The 18,389-nt window shown below is 32.8% G+C and overlaps 1 long non-coding RNA gene across 1 annotated transcript in view; it reads left to right on the forward strand.

Annotated features, from left to right (window-relative positions):
- LOC142228300 (uncharacterized) overlaps positions 1–18,389 on the forward strand; it is a 99,458-nt gene that overhangs the window by 64,549 nt on the left and 16,520 nt on the right. The gene's annotated exons all lie outside the window — the stretch shown is intronic.

The following is an 18,389-nucleotide window of genomic DNA, read 5'->3' on the forward strand; positions in this document are numbered from 1 at the left end:
CGCCAATTATGCACCACTTCCGGACCCAAAAAGCACATTTTCGTTATTTGGTGGCGACGCTTTTTTACTGGGGAGGTGATCGAGGCAACGGGGGGAGGTCTACCTAAATCAAACAACGTGGACGAGAAAAACGGCAAAAACAATCGAAATTATACGAAAGGTGAAGTTCCGATCATAGAATGAAGCCGAACCATTTTTATCGGCGGCGGTTGACACTAATTTTTTGCTTCCGACGGCTGCGGCTTGGCAGCTAAGCCGATATAAATTTGTCCATTCGGCGGCGGATAATTATCCATTATAAAATCAATTTGAAGTTATTCGAATGGAATGAGATTAATTGTACAACCAATCTTACAATCAAATTTACATTGCATACAAATTTTCTGAGCTAAATTTTTGCAAAATTATTGTAGCAGCGTGAAATTGATTGATATTGAGTGGAAGGTTTAAAATTTTGGAAAAACATACGACAATTATTAATTAATTTTTCTGATTTAAATCGATATTTTTGATTTATTGGTGGCTATATTTGAGTCGACGTATTCGGCGGCGGAGTCGAACCAAATTGAGAAATTTGTGAACCAACAAAATGATTGAGGTCATCTGCAAATGTACACCTTCCATTTGCCAACTGAACTCAAGCGCCCTCTATGGTTATGGTGTGGACTGCCGTAACGGCTTATGGTCGCCTCCCGCATGTTTTCATCGACCGTGGTCCATATAAATGTCGAATATTACCGGGAAAATGTTGCCATTAAAAAGTACCAAAGTGTCGATTACCTAAAGAGAATGGACCAAAACACCGCAGAGTCACTTTCGTGTCGCGTGTGATGGATTTGTCGGCCATGTGAGAGCCATAAATTGGAATAAACTGATTATAAAATTTGATCTTATTTCCGACATTTTTGATTTTGAACAATAAGATTTAATAAAATATATAGCGCTTTATATATTTAGAAGCTAAATCGAAATTTAGTCCGATTTTTTCACATTCAATAGCGGTCGTGATTTGATACAATTAAGATATGAGTAGATCCGAAAAATGGTAAGATCTAATTATATCTAATTATTATAGAAATAGATCTGATCAGATCTATCTATTTATCCCTATATATAATCTGATATTAGATCTGGTCAAATATGGAATTATATACATACTTATATCCAATTATATCTCATCATATGTGCATCCTCAAAAAAACAAAATCGCTTCTGTAACATATACCCCAAACACATTTTGCTTCAAGCATATATTTTTTCAAGATTGGTCCAAACTAAATATTGTTTGTATTGTTCAAACATATTATGTTTCACCTTAGGGCACACACTGGTAGTAAACAATTTTAATGAAATTTGGTTGCTTCCATTATTTTACTTGCAGCATACTCTCTAGGTCTCTCTTTCTAAACAAATATATGTTTATATGCTATTTCCAAATTAATATATGTTTGCATCTAAGCATATTATATTTACAAATATAATATGTTCTAACATATTAACATATATGTTCCGAACATGTTATGGTAGTTTATGAACATTATATGCTTGCACTTAAAAATATTGTGTTAAAAAATTTGAGTTCCAAACATATAGTTTTTACACCCAAACATAGGAAAAACAGTCTTTTTCGTCCGTGTGGGTATATCTGCTTAAGTCTAGAGGTGCCAATTTTGAGATCTAATCATATCTGATTAGATCCCCTATTTTTACACGGGTCGCCATAATAGGCTTCTATTAAAAATTTCTTAGTATAGTGGTACATCAAACCACCATCCTATGAAATAATCTCCATCCACTGGGTTGCAAACTTGAATGGTATTTTTTTATCTATTGACAGTTGAACAGAATAATCCCAAACGTTTTTCAAACACCTTTTCAGTTTGAGGGTAAATATAATTTTCAACATAAATTTAAATTCAGCTGTTTCAACTCACATTTAATACATGTTAAAATTGTATGCGAATTACTTCCTAATCGCCAAAATGTTGACGAAATCTTTGAAAATGTGTTGAAAATAATTGGGGAAGCATTTGACAAAACACTACCCTGAAATGCAACGAAACAACATGTGGTTTTGAACAAAGAAGTGTGCAACGAAGTTCGTGGTCAATTGGAAGAAATGGAAATTTTTAGACAAATAACTGAATTTACTTCAAAAAGTTTAATAATTGGTAAGTCAAAATAAGCAATGAAATAAAATTTTTAGGAAGACTTTGCAGAAAACTACAATATTGGATTCTTCATTCTCGAAAACATTAAGAAGCAGACCGAAGAAAAAAATTTTGGACAATTACCTGAAATTGCTTCAAATAGTTTATAATAATTGGTAAGTCAAAATAAACACAGAAACAAAACTTTAGGAAAGTCACTAAATTCATATCTCTTTGCAGAAAACTAAAATTTTGTATTCTACATTCTTGAATACATTAAGAAGCACGCCGATGAAAATTCTGGTGATTTATTGACAGTTTCCAGAAAAAATTTAAAGTGTAACTAAAATTGGTAAAACTTGATGTTTTTCCATATCAACGATTTCTGAATAAAAATGTCCATTACATCGTCAGTTTAATTAACATCCCATTATCAGTTTAAATTGTTATTTTGTGAATTCCTATTACTAGAAATCTATTCTAACTAGCGGTGAATCACGTTCCTTATTTCAAATTGCTCGCATATTAAATAATTTCATACAATTTTTGATATTTTTATTTATTGATGTGTGTAATAGTTAATTATTTTTTGATTAGTATTGTAGTGTATGATAAATTTCGCAAAGTTTTTATATTCTTATCTATTTTTTATACCCTCCACCATAGGATGGAGGGTATATTAACTTGGTCATTCCGTTTGTAACACATCGAAATATTGCTCTAAGACCCCATAAAGTATATATATTCTGGGTCGTGATGAAATTCTGAGTCGATCTAAGCACGTCCATCCGTCCGTCTGTTGACATCACGCTAACTTCCGAACGAAACAAGCTATCGACTTGAAACTTGGCACAATTAGTTGTTATTGATGTAGTTCGGATGGTATTACAAATGGGCCATATCGGTCCACTTTTACCTATAGCCCCCATATAAACGGATCCCCAGATTTGGCTTGCGGAGCCTCTAAGAGAAGCATATTTCATCCGATCCGGCTGAAATGTGGTACATGGTGTTGGTATATGGTTTCTAACAACCATGCAAAAATTGGTCCACATTAGTTCATAATTATATATAGCCCCATATAAACCGATCCCCAGATTTGGCTTGCGGAGCATCAAAGAGAAGCAAATTTCATCCGATCCGGCTGAAATTTGGTACATGGTGTTGGTATATGGATTATAATAACCATGCAAAAATTGGTCCACATCAGTTCATAATTATATATAGCCCCATATAAACCGATCCTCAGATTTGGCTTGCGGAGACTCTTGGAGAAGCAAATTTCATCCGATCCGGTTGAAATTTGGAACTTGGTGTTAGTATATGGTATATGGCCGCTAACAACCATACCAAAATTGGTCCATATCGGTATATAGTTATATATAGCCGATCCCCAATCACACAAAAATTGGTCCATATGGTTGCCACTTGAGCCAAAAATAATCTACAAAAATTCTATTTCTACACTGTTAGAAAAATATGTTTTTCATATGTTGGGATATAAACAAAATGTGTTTCGGGCACAATTTTTAAACACAATATATTTAAGTGCAAACATGTAATGTTCCTAAACTAACACTAAATGTTTGGGACACATATGTTAATATGTTACAATATATTATGTTTGGGGCATGAATGTTTTATAAAAATAATGTGTGTGAATGTAAACATATATAAATTTACAAATTTCGAGTAACCATATATATGTTGTGATATTTTATTCAGAGAGCGACAGAGAGAGTAAAGAGAAAGAAATAGAGATGGAAACCGGGAGGGATGACGAAATATATCAACATAACACAGCGAGAGAATGAAAAGATAGTAATTTCTGTGAAACCGCTTGTATGTTGTTTCGGAAAACTGTTTTATGATAAGGCCAAAAATTTGATATGCTTAAGTCTAAATATTATTTAATTTGAGTATTAGAATGAGTATTCGGAGTAAAGAGAATAGACATTCGGAACCAAGAGAATGGACATTTGAAAAAAAAACAACATGTGTTTTCGCCTTGAGAGCAGCATTTTATGTATGTGTGGACATGTGTTTTGTTTATCATTTTGGCATTATGGGTACAATTTTTTTCTTGGTTCGTTAACCACTGCTCCACGTGGCCAACAAATGTATGTTTCTGTTAAATAATGTTATGTTTGCATGGGCTCGTGGGCGCTGCAAACTATGCTATATAAATGTAACTTATAACGATAATTGTCTATTGGTGACTGTAACAGCTACGTAGCCCAGTGGTAGTATGTTGGCTTACAAATTGCATGGTTCCCGGTTCGATTCTCCGTCCAGGCGAAAGGTAAAATTTACAAAAAATTATAAAATTGAATAATTTCTTCAACATTATTTGTATTACAGAAAAAGGTGCTAAGAACTAAAAATTTCGTGGAAGTGAAAATTATGTGAGGGAATGAGCACAATCTTCGTGGGGAGAAAATTCTTCCAGGAATATAATATTTTTGGGCTCAAAATGCTTCCAAACATATAATATGTTCACATAAAACAAACATAATAATGTTTCGGCAATATCTAATAATATATGTGCTTCCTGCCAAATATGTTTGGAACATATGTTAGAAAAGCGATTTTTTTGAGGGTGTATAGAAAATTTTGTCAAATTTTTTTTTCTATAGAAAAAAAAAAACTTTATTTCTATAGAAAATTTTGTCACAATTTTATTTCTATAAAAAATTTTGTCAAAAATTTATTTGTATAGAAAATTTTGTCAAAATTTTATTTATATAGAAAATTTTGTCAAACTAAATTATATACGTATGTTATTTAATCGGTCTTTTTTAATTTAATATATACCACGTATGGACTTACTTACAATTTAGAAGACGGTGTTAGGAGGTTTTAAGATACCTTGCCATCGGCAAGCGTTACCGCAACCCAAGTAATTCGATTGTGGGTGGCAGTGTTTAGAAGAAGTTTCTACGCAATCCATGGTGGACGGTACATAAGCTTGGCCGAATACTTGTTTTTGTGCCAAAAATTAATAAATAATAAAAAGTACCCAGAAGTTTGGTTTTAACTTTCAGTTAGAATGGGGTTAGCATTTACAAAAATTTTGGTTGAAATATATTCGGAACAATGTAAAGTTTTAATTTGCTTCATATCGAAAATGGTTTGAGAAATTATTGAGTAGAGAAGCATTTCGATTGTGTTGTGTTGAATTTTTATGTTGAGGTTAATGTCTGTTTTTTGATGAGAACGCGATTTTCTCAAAAATTTTTCATCTTGAATGAAAATTTTGAAATATTGTTGAAAGTTAGTATTTTTCGAGTTTTTGTGTTTATTGGGATGGCTTAAAATGAGAGCAACGAATTATCAAAGCTATTAAAAGTCAGTGACCGCTGTAAAGGTTACCAGCATCTAAAATGAATCGTTTGACTAAAAATGGCCTTTATTTTGGGTGCCGAAAACTTTTTTGGTCAAGTTCCATGCCCACAAAACAGCATTTGCGGAAAATTTTTATTTGCTTTTTTAATTTAGAGAAAATTGCATCCAAATCCCTAAAGCTGATCCGAAGCGCGCTCTTTCGGTTTCAATATGCAAGAGGTGCAATTCAGAAGTGGTGACTTTGATGAAGAAGACAAAGAACGGCCAGGACAACCGAAGAAGTTTGAAAATGCTGAATTGGAGGCATTACTAGATGAAGACTTATGTCAAAAGCAATAGGAATTAGCTAAACCGTCCAAATTTGCACGCCGAGTCATTCCCCACCGAATGAAACTATGGGAAATTATTCCAATGCAAGCAAATCGTCTACCGTACAAATTGAAGACGAAAGACGTGGAAAGGGGATTTTATGTTTAACCCGATTATGCCTCAACATCGACGGCAAAGTCAACTGACCATTCCTTGAAAGAACCTTATGCTGTGTATTGGGTGCTTCAACCGAGTGAAACAATCAAAGGAGTTTTGTATTGAACTCGATTGATGCGTTTGAGCCGTGTATCAAGGTGTGTACTATGTTCGGGTTTTCCACCAAAACGCTGAATTAACAAGTAAGGGCCGACTATATTATACCCTGCACCACTTTGTTGATCTAAATTTTCGATATCATATCACATCCGTCAAATGTGTTGAGGACTATATATAAAGGTTTGTCCCAAATACATACATTTAAATATCACTCGATCTGGATAGAATTTGATAGACTTCTACAAAATCTATAGACTCAAAATTTAAGTCGGCTAATGCACTAGGGTGGAACACAATGTTAATAAAAAATATGGGAAACATTTAAATCTGAAGCAATTTTAAGGAAACTTCGCAAAAGTTTATTTATGATTTATCGCTCGATATATATGCATTAGAAGTTTAGGAAAATTAGAGTCATTTTTACAACTTTTCGGCTAAGCAGTGGCGAAATATGTTTATGGGAGCTATTCTAAATCTGTACCGATTTCTTCCAAAATCAATAGGGTTTTATTCTGAGCCAAGGCACTTATTTGTGCCAAATTTGAAGTCGATTGGACTAAAACTGCGACCAAGACTATAATTACAAAAATGTGTTCACGGACAGACGGACATGGCTATATCGACTCAGGAGCCCACCCTGAGCATTTTTGCCAAAGGCACCATGTGTCTATCTCGTCTCCTTTTGGGTGTTGCAAACCTATGCACTAACTTATAATACCCTGTTCCACAGTGTGGCGCAGGGTATAAAAATACAAAAATATATATGAATACGATTACATTGAAAAGATCGAAGGGTTTGAATGCGAAACATTTTATATTTAAGTTAATTGATTCAAAAAAGTAACCGTCAAGCTTGAGTTTTCAGCTTGAAAACTGAACATAGTACGTAATAAATGACCTCAATATTTGTAAAGGCACGACAAGGTGATTTTGCACATTCAAATGGATAGTACTACCCAACCCACCGAGTAGCCCAGGCACTGTTTCTTTCATTTTCCTGGAAAATACGATAAGAATATGCAGCATTTTATTTATGTATATTATTTCTGCAAGAAAACTGCAGCCAAAAAAAACGTGAAAATATTTTTTTGGACTTGGAAGTGGTGCAAAATCGGATGAATTTTATAGAGACTTCTCATAGGGCGGAAGACATCTTAAATATCCATAGCATAATTTCTACTTGAGTTTATTAAGTCTGTGTCCTTACTTCAATTTTCCGCTTCTTTAGAAAGGAATCAATACCAAAATCATTAGTATAAGGGCAAACTCATTAAAATAAATAATAAAATCTAATAAATATAAAAAAATATTTTGGTACTGAACATTATTTTATTACTATTGAAATAATTTAAGTGTTAAAATTTCAAACTTGAAGACAAACCCAAATGCAAAAAATCTTGTGGAATTAACACGACCTCTATGCAATTGATAGTACATGCGCATAAATTTGTTTATGAGCTTTTTCACATTCGAATATATTGAAAAATTCTCAAGATGCAGTACATGTGTGTTGCTCCAAAGATTATTTAATAATTTGTTATGTAGACATTACTGTTTGGTGCAAGTAACGGACATTTAAGTGTTAAACAAATATTTGAATTTGAAAGGTTTTTGCTATGAAAGTACACAGAAAAAAAAGTGTCTCGTAAATTTAAGAAGATTTTTACAATAATTTATTACAAGAATTTTCCAGAATTTTAGTTCATTTTTCGTATCTTCAACGAAAATTAACTACTCGAAAGGAAATTTTACAAATTCTAAGTAGCAATCGTTTAGTTCATGACCTACAAAATACGATGGAAATTTCCTTCAAAAATTTCTTAACTGGTAGTTAAAAATTCGTTTGTCATGCTATAAAACTACTTGTGAAATGTAAAGTATTTTCTAAATAATAAGTGCAATTTACCATAAGATTTTTTTGTATGAGAAAATATTTTTTTACGAAAAATGAACTTGAAAGCGGATAACAATTTCTTACTGACAATTCCTATAGTTAATAATTGTTGGTAAAAAATTACCCAATGAAATATTTTTAGTTCACATGTAATTAAATTTATAGACATTTTCGTCAAAAATGGGTAGATATCATTTCATGAAGTTTTTGCTAATTTTAAGTTAAACTTTTCATCGTTCTTATACTGATAGGCATTTAAGAGTATTGTTTGTAGAGTAAATTGTGGACAGATGCGATGAACTAATGCATAGTACAGAGATCTTTCTCGTCAAAGTGGAATATGTTTAATGTAAAGATGATGTTACTTGAAATTTTTTTGAGAGTGAGAGCATGCAATGCAATAATGAGAAATGGTGGCGAGTGATGGGGATGTTGTGTATATCTGAGCGTGGGGTTGTTTTTGCTTTTGTTCTTTCAGTGGTTTCTGTGTGTGTGTTTATTATTCGCGAAAAGTTTATTTGTCTGCATGAGCCGTTGTTTTCAATGAAGGCACATGTGTTTTTGTTGTTGTAGGAATGTTTTGGTTTTGCTTGGTTTTGTTTGGCATGCTTCAGTTGTATAGTTGGCGTTGGCGTGGGCTGTTGCATCTTTTAAGTAGGTATGCAACAAGGGAATATAAAGGCATGGAATATTTTGGATTTTTGAGACATATATTGGTGTTTGTTTATTAAAACTTTGAAATGAAAGTTATTAATATTTTAGCGATGAGATGTACGATGGCGAAGTGATGATCGGTAGCTTAGAAAAAAGTTATTAAGAATGTTCAATATTTAGAAAAAAATGCTGAAATGGAAAGTATATTGAAATTGTTTTCTCTAATTTAATTTTTATTATTCAATGTAAAAAATAAATATTCAATTTCAGAGTAACTCCAGATGAATTTGGAAAATTGTTTGTTACACCTCAGCGTATAGTTTAATGATAAATAGGTAAGAGTTCTTTTTCAATGTGGTTTTCTTTTAAAAAATAATATTCTTTATGTATATTATTATTTGCTAATTATTATTATTATTTGTTTTTAACCAGTTTCATGTTTTTCTTTGTTGTAAAAAAATATTTAAGTTAAGAGCAACCCCAGATGGATTCGGGCAAATTTTTATATTTCTTATTAAATTTTTGTTACACCTCAGCATATAGTTTAAATTGGAAAGTATTGTTTTTAAAATGTGGTTTTCTTTTAAAAACGATATTTTTTATTTGTATCGTTACTTGCTAATTATTATTATTTTTTTTAAACTAGTTTAATGTTTTTCTTTTTTGTAAAAAAAATATTTAATTTCAGAGCAACCCCAAGATGGATTCGGGCATATTTTTATATTCCTCCTCAGCGTATAATTTAATAGAGAAGTGGTAAGTTTTCTTGTAAAAATTGGCTTTCTTTTCACTAGAATATTTAAATTTTATGACCTTTTTATTATCAAAATTACAGGTTTTTAATACCTTATTTTAGTATTACATTAATCAAATATTTTTGGAAACCAATTTAATATTTTTATTGTAAAAAACAAATATTTAATTTCAGAATGACAATTTGCAAACATTTTTATGAATTGGTAAGCTTTCTTTAGCATTCTTTTAACCAGAATATTTAGTTTTTTTATGCATATTATTTCTTTAATTAGATTTTTTGGAAACCAATTTTATGTTTTCTATTTAATGTAAAAAATAAATATTTAATTTCAGAGTATCTCCAAATGAATTTGGATAACTTTTTAACCCAGCCTACAATTTAATAGAGAATTGGTAAGTTTTATATTAAAACTTTGGCTTTCTTTTGACAAGACTATTTATTGTATTATATCCTTCACATCGATAACAACACAGTTTTATGAGTTAATATATTATTTTTTCATTATTTCTCTAATTGTTTGTTTTTAAACCATTTAATAAAATGCCCCCAAATATGGTAAGTTACAAGCTAATTTAAAGAGATTAAAAATTATATTTTATTACATGTTAATTTTTAACAATTTTCATTATTCCTTCCATTTTTTTCAGCAAGATATGTGAATATACTAACGATGAATAAAAAACTAAAGAAAAGACAAAATGTCCAAATAGCGAGTTAAAATAAACTACTTTCTTGTTCCACGTGGTCATAATTTTTATTCACAAAAACATTGTATTAAGAACTTTCATCATAAGTTTTTATAATAAAGTACTTTTGCTTAAAGAAAGTTGAATTTTAATGTATGAAAATTTTCATAATAGTAAAACGGGTTGTTGTTCCTTTAATTATTTAATTTCTCTGTATTGTGGAATGATTGATTTAAAAATAGTTTAGTCGTCGACATTTTAAAGAGACTGTTAACTACTTTTTATTATCGGGTTTCCCAAAAAATAAGCAGGTAAACCAAAATAATACTGACTTTTTAACTTGGTAGGGGCATATAAATCTTATTGTGTTGTAAAAATGAACTAAAATACAATGTTATAGATTAACTAAAATTTAAGAGAATTATAAACTAGACAAGTTGAAAAAAATCTTAAGGGCTAAATCATGGTCAATATTACTACAGTTTAGTTCATTTTGCAATGGAAAAGGGTTCACTGTTTTTTCAGTGTATACGAAACGATCCGTCCTCTTGGGTCCTTTATTTATCATGTCAAAATTGGTTCAGATCGGTTCTTCATTATTTTGTGTTCATAAATCGATAAAGAACTGATTTGGCTTATATACACTGAAAAAATACATGGTCATTTCTAAAGAAGCGGAGAATTGAAGTAAAGATATATTTAAGACAAAATTCTCTTTTAAATTTGAGTTTTGCGTACTTGATTCTAGGAAACAAATTTTAATTTATTCGTGTTTTCAATATTTTTCTTTATAAAAATTCGTTAATGAAAACTTCAATTTCCAAATTGAGATTTGACTTCAAGTAGAAATTTTGCTGTGTTTCAAGTAAGAAGTATCTTTAAAATAAAGACTTGAAGAACATTTCCTATTTGTGAATGCTTGTTTGCTTTCATTAATTTTGAAATTTTATGTATTTATATAAATTGCTGGAATCATTTTTTACAAATTAAAATATATTTTTGTGTTAATTTTTCATAGACCTCATTTTTTAATCAATTATAGACAATTTTCGCATACACTGAAAAAAATATTGTCGTGAGGTCAAAGATTTCATGTCTTTAAAATACGAATACAAATTTTGCTTAGCATAGAAGACGCGTTTCTCTACAATAAAGTTATTTTCCTGGTCCAAAAGTCGATAAACTTTTCAATGCAGTCGCATTGTCCTTATAATTAAGTGATTTGACTTAAAAATGGGTATCTTAACATGAAAGAAAAAATGTTTGGGCTAAGGTCAACTTGACTTTAATAATTCAGAAAAATTCTTTAAATTTAATGAAATTGTTTTTAAATTTGTTGTCTTTTTGCATCTTGACTACAAAGCAAAATATCGTTCAAATATAGGACATGTTTTTCAAAACTTTATTTTAAAGAAGTTTTTTACTTCAAACATAGCATAATTTCTACTGGAAGTCGAGTCCTAATTTGGAAAATAAAGTTGCCGTTAACTCGTTTTTAAAGGACTTTGATAGCATATGAAGAAAAAAAGCTGAGAAAGCCAAAAATTAAAATGTGCTTCCTAGAAGCAAGTACACAAAACCTAAATTTAAAAGAGAATTGTGTCTTAAAAGTATCCTTACTTGTATTCTCCGCTTCTTTGGCTCGGAATTAATACCAAATTTTTTAAAGTAAAGACAAAATCTTTGGAACCGAGTATGCTTTTTTTCAGTGTAGGTACTACAATTATTACAAATCTAAGCGATCCATTCGATTTTGTAGTCCACTACAATTTTTATTTTATTATTAAAGATATTTCCCTTAGGTTAATCAAAGTTCTTTAGGGACACACTTGGTTATAAACAAATATTTGTATACCTCTTAAGAGAGAGGCATCTTTGCCAGCAAAAGGAAACTTCGTTGATCTAACATTTCGTTTCGGAGGAAAAAATTATATTTTATGTGTATGTATCTATTGTGAATTGTGCGCAGATTTGTATACCGGCTTTAAACTGAGAAAAAGCTTTTTTTCATATTGACCAAAGTTAATTCTCCCAGTCAGCTGAGTTTGCTTGCCAAGTTGCATTGAATATGGGATTATACCACATTTTATGGAAAATGTTTGTGTTATACAGACACACACCAAACAAAATCAACGCTCAACATGACAATTGTTGAACTCACACTATTTGATGGGCTTTCGAAATTTATCTACAACGAAGGCCAAACACCAACACGTGACTGTGAATTTATACGGTAGGCCAGATACACAATGTGTGTGTCGGTATACACATTTCCCAAATTCAAAGGACTTTTGCCGGTTGGTGTAGGGCATGTCGGCCACCACTTGATATTTTTCCAAGATAAGACATTGGTGGATGAAAATAAATCACTTGGTTATCGTAGATGTATCGCTACAAGTGGGATGACGCGCTTTTACAATTGACTTTATAGATATTATGCCATATTGGTAACAATTGTTACAAAATTGTTAAGCTCAGATATGTGAATATGAAATATCGACATTTTTACCAAGAATTTTATGGGGGAAACTCAACAGAAAAATAATGTGAAAACAAATGTGTACACGTAAAAAAAGCAAGTGTATACGGCCGTAATTTGGGCCACGCCGAATCTTATGTACCCTCCACCATGAATTGCGTAGAAACTTCTACGAAAGACTGTCATCCACAATCGAATTAATTGGGTTGTGTGGTCTTAAAACTTCTTAACATCGTTTTCTAAATTGTGAGTTAGTCCATACGTGGTATCTATTAGACAAAAAATTTATGTATAGGTAAGTCAAATAAATACAAATAATTACGAATCGATATGGACTTTTGCACGGTATGTAGAGAGCCAGAATTGAAATATGGGGGTCGCTTATATGTAGGCTATATACACTTATGAACTTGATATGGACCAATTTTTGTGTGATTGGGGATCGAATTATCTGAGGGCTATATATAACTATAGACCGATATGGACCTAGTTAGGCATGTACCAAATTTCAACTGACACGGATGAAATTTGCTCCTCCAAGTGGCTCCAAAACCAAATCTTGGGATCGGTTTATATGGGGGCTATATATGATTAAGGACTGATATGGACCACTTTTGGCATGGTTGTTAAATATCATATACTACCACCACGTACCAAATTTCAACAAGATCGGACGAATTTTGCTTCTCCGAAAGGCACCGGGGGTCAAATCTGGGGATCGGTTTATATGGGGGCATTATATAATTATGGACTGATATGAACCAATTCCTGCATGGTTTTTGAATACCATATACTAACATCACGTACCAAATTTCAACAGAACCGGATGAATTCTGCTCTTCCAAGGGGCTCCGGGGATCAAATCTGGGGATTAGTTTATATGGGGGCTATATATAATTATGGCCCGTTTTCGACCAATTTTTGCATTGGTGTTTGAGGCCATATACTAACACCACGTACCAAATTTCAACTGAATTAGATGAATTTTGGTCTTCCAAGAGGCTCCCGAGGTCAAATCTGATGATCGGTTTATATGGGGGCTATATATAATTATGGACCGATGTGGACCAATTCCATGGTTGTTAGACACCATATACTAACACCATGTACCAAATTTCAGCCGGATCGAATGAAATTTGCTTCTCTTAGAGGCTCCTCAAGCCAAATCGGGGGATCGGTTTATATGGGGGCTACATATAATTATTGACCGATGTGGACCAATTTTTGCATGGCTGTTAGAGTTCATATGCTGACACCATGTACAAAATTTCAGCCGGATCGGATGAATTTTGCTTCTCTTAGAGGATCGGCAAGCTAAATTGGGGGCCCGTTTATATGGGGGCTATACGTAAAAGTGGAACGACATGGCTAATTTGCAACACCATTCGACCTACATCAATAACAACTACTTGTGCCCAGTTTCAAGTCGATAGCTTGCTTCGTTCGGAAGTTACCGTGATTTCAACAGACGGACGGACAGGCGGACGGGCATGCTCAGATCGACTCAGAATTTCACCTCGACCGAGAATATATGTACTTTATGGGGTCTTAGAGCACTATTTCGATGTGTTACAAACGAAATGACAAAGTTAATATACCCCCATTCTATGGTGGAGGGTATAAAAAAGGCCGATTAAATACGTAATAATTCAGTTTGACAAAATTTTCTATTGAAATAAAATTTTGACAAAATTTTCTATAGAAATAAAATTTTGACAAATTTTTCTATAACAATAAAATTTTGACAAATTTTTCTATAACAATAAAATTTTGACAAAATTTTGTGTAGTAACAAAATTTTGACAAAACTTTCTATAGTAATAAAATTTTGACAAAATTTTCTATATAAAAGTAAATTTTTGGTAGATTATTTTTGGGGATTGGCTATATCGTAATGCATAGATCGATATGGACCAATTTTGACATGGTTGTTAGCGGCCATATACTAGCGCAATGTACCAAATTTCAACCGGATCGGATGAATTCTGCTCCTCCAATAGCTCCGGAGGTTAAATCTGGGGATCGGTTTAAATGGGAGCTACATGTAATTAAGACCGATGTTGACCAATTTTTGCATGGTTGTTAGGTTGCATGGTTACACGACGTACCAAATTTCAGCCGGATCGGATGAAATTTGCTTCTCTTAGGGGCTCCAAAAGCCAAATCGGGGGATCGGTTTATATGGGGGCTATATATAATTATGGACCGATGTGGACCAATTTTTAGATAGTTATTAGATACCATATACTTAAACGATGTACCAAATTTCAGCCGGATCGGATGAAATTTACTTCTTTTAAAGACTCCGCAAGCCAAATCTGGGGATCGGTTTATATGGGGGCTATATATAATTATGGACCGATGTGGACCAATTTTTGCATGTTTGTTAAAGACCATATACTAACACCATGTACCAAATTTCAGCCGGATCGGAAGAAATTTGCTTCTATTAGAGGCTCCGCAAGCCAACTCTGGGGATCGGAAGAAATTTGCTTCTATTAGAGGCTCCGCAAGCCAACTCTGGGGATCGGTTTATATAGGGGCTATATATAATTATGGACCGATGTGGACTAATTTTTGCATGGTTGTGAGATATCATATTCTAATACTATGTACCACCTTTCAACTGGACCGGATGAATTTTGCTCCTCCAAGAGGTTCCGCAAGCCAAATCTGAGCGTCGGTTTATATGGGAGCTATACGTAAAAGTGGTCCGATATGGCCCATTTGCAATACCATCCGACCTACATCAATAGCAACTACTTGTGCCAAGTTTCAAGTCGATAGCTTGTTTCGTTCGGAAGTTAGCGTGATTTCAACAGACGGACGGACATGCTTAGATCGAGTCAGAATTTCACCACGACCCAGAATATATATGTACTTTGTGGGGTCTTAGAGAAATATTTCGATGTGTTACAAACGGAATGACAAAGTTAATATACCCTCCTGGAACGTATAAAAATGGTTCTTATAAATCCAGAATCTGATTTAGTCTTCATAGGTAGAATCTTTAAATGTATCTTCGGAGAGCACACGGGTTGATCCGATCTGCTTGGGAGAATATCTGTCATAAAACCCCCTGAAATTCTATATATTATCAAGTAACCCGCTACGACGAAGAGCTTTCTAAGAAAGCTATTATATTTGATTCATGGTGGTGGGTATTTAAGATTCGGCCCGGCCGAACTTACTGCTGTATATACTTGTTTTTATTATTATTAAATATTTTGGAATCTTTCAGGAATCATGTTTTTTAAATTAATATGTTTGTTTTTGTTCTTCAAAATTAGCTTTTTTTAATAAAATAACCTCTACAGCAATTGTGTTCATAGTTAATTGTAGAATTTGTTTTTAATTAGTAGAAAAAAATCAGAAAATGCTTGAATTACTATAACTTAAATTTATCATTTCCTAATCGACCAAAATGCATTGTAGATCTCGAATGAAACTACGCGTCGTCATTTTGGCGAAAGATATAACTGTTTAGGATTAAGCAGTATGAGCTCGCAGATGACTAATGGCATATCAACAGATTCTAGTTCCCCTGGTATGTCATAACCTCATCCATAGCTTTCATTTTCAATTTGTATCATTTGCCCGTAGTGTAGAAATATAGATTTTTTTTTGTCATATTGACAACTTTCGTGTCCACAAACCAACATTAGTGGGAAGTTGTGTGCTGTATCCGTAACTCGTCAAATGGGAAAAAATTAGTGGCTAGCGGTGTACAATAATTCTATCGATCAGTATAATACAATTTCAAATTCTCAAACATTTGAAGCATTTTGGACGTATATAAAGTAAGATATAGTTTAGAGGCCTTACGATGTTATGAACGTCAAACATTTTTATCAAATATAGTAACCTAGTCAATCAATGTTATTAAAAAGTTTCGGTTTTAAATAGATCACCTGTATCATCAAATAGATCACCTGTATCAGTAATCCTTGAACAAATTTCCGCTTGCCAGATAAACCAAAAGTTTCTCGCAATATGGATATCAAAGAGGAAAGAATTAAAAAATCTTTCCTCATGACTGCTACCTGCTGAAACAGTTTCACTTCACAGTTTCGTTTTCTTGTATTTGCTACTCTCTGAGGATCCTTACATAACCAATTCAATTAGTTTGTAACTACTGAATTGCCAACAAATAGCTAGCAATAAATTGGAAAAAGTATATATATGTGGTATACCTTAAGGATCTCATGATTAGCAAACTGTTATGAAGACATCCCAATAATATAATATTAGCTTTAAGCAGCAAAGTATGCTTTATGGCGCATTGTTTTTAAGCCAAAGTAAGATGAGATTAGTTATTATTTTTTATATAATAACAGTTGGTACAACGTATAAATTTCATAACAATGATTCAATAAATAATAAATTCAACTCTACGAAAAATGTATGCCTATAATAAATATATGCGTATAGTAAACACATCAGAAATTTATAAATAAATGTTTATACCCTCCACCATAGGATGGGGGTATACTAACTTTGTCATTCCGTTTGTAACACATCGAAATATTGCTCTAAGACCCCATAAAGTATATATATTCTTGGTCGTGGTGAAATTCTGGGTCGATCTGAGCATGTCCGTCCGTCCGTCTGTTGAAATCACGCTAACTTCCGAACGAAACAAGCTATCGACTTGAAACTTGGCACAAGTAGTTGTTATTGATGTAGGTCGGATTTGGCTTGCGGAGCCTCTAAGAGAAATATATTACATCCGATCCGGCTGAAATTTGGTACATGGTGTTGGTATATGGTCTCTAAAAACCGTGCAAAAATTGGTCCACGTCGATCCATAATTATATATAGCCCCTATATACACCGATCACCAGATTGGGCTTGCGGAGCCTCAAAGAGTAGCAAATTTCACCCGATCCGGCTGAAATTTGGTACATGGTTTTGGTATATGGTCTCTAACAATCATGCCAAAATTGGACCACATCGGTCCATAATTATATATCGCCCCCATATAAACCGATCCCCAGATTTGGCTAGCGGAGCCTCACAGAGAAGCAAATTTCATTCGATCCGGCTGAAATTTGATACATGGTGTAAGTATATGATCTCTAACGACCATGCAAAAATTGGTCCAAATTGGTCCATAATTATATATAGCCCCCATTTTTGCTTCTCTTTGAGCCTTGCGGAGGCTCAAAGAGAAGCAAATTTCATCCGATCCGGCTGAAATTAGGTATATGGTCTCTAACAACCGTTCCAGAATTGGTCCATATCGGTCCATAATTATATAAAGCCCCCATATAAACCGTTCTCCAGATTTGACCTCCGGAGCCTCTTGAGGGAGCAAAATTCATCCGATCCGGTTCAAATTTGGAACGTGGTGTTAGAATATGGCCGCTAACAACCATACAAAAATTGATCCGTAACGGTCTATAGTTATATATAGCCCATCCCCAATCACACAAAAATTGGTCCATATCGGTTCATAATCATGGTTGCCACTCGAGCCAAAAATAATCTACCAAAATTTTATTTCTATAGAAAATTTTGTCAAAATTTTATTTCAATAGAAAATTTTGTTAAAATTTTATTTCTATAGAAAATTTTGTTAAAATTTCATTTCTATAGAAAATTTTGTCAAAACTTTATTTTAATGGAAAATTTTGTTAAAATTTTATTTCTATAGAAAATTTTGTTAAAATGTCATTTCTATAGAAAATTTTGTCAAAACTTTATTTCTATAGAAAATTTTGTCAAAATCATTATTGTTGTTTTTTGATCTCAGCTTAAAACCATGCATTGACTATACTACGAGTGTAGCTTAACCAAAGCCCTATAGACTGCAAGATGGTTGGATGGGCGCACGTTT

This window comes from Haematobia irritans, chromosome 3 (assembly GCF_050003625.1).
Source record: "Haematobia irritans isolate KBUSLIRL chromosome 3, ASM5000362v1, whole genome shotgun sequence".
NCBI classification, from domain to species: Eukaryota; Metazoa; Arthropoda; class Insecta; order Diptera; family Muscidae; genus Haematobia; species Haematobia irritans.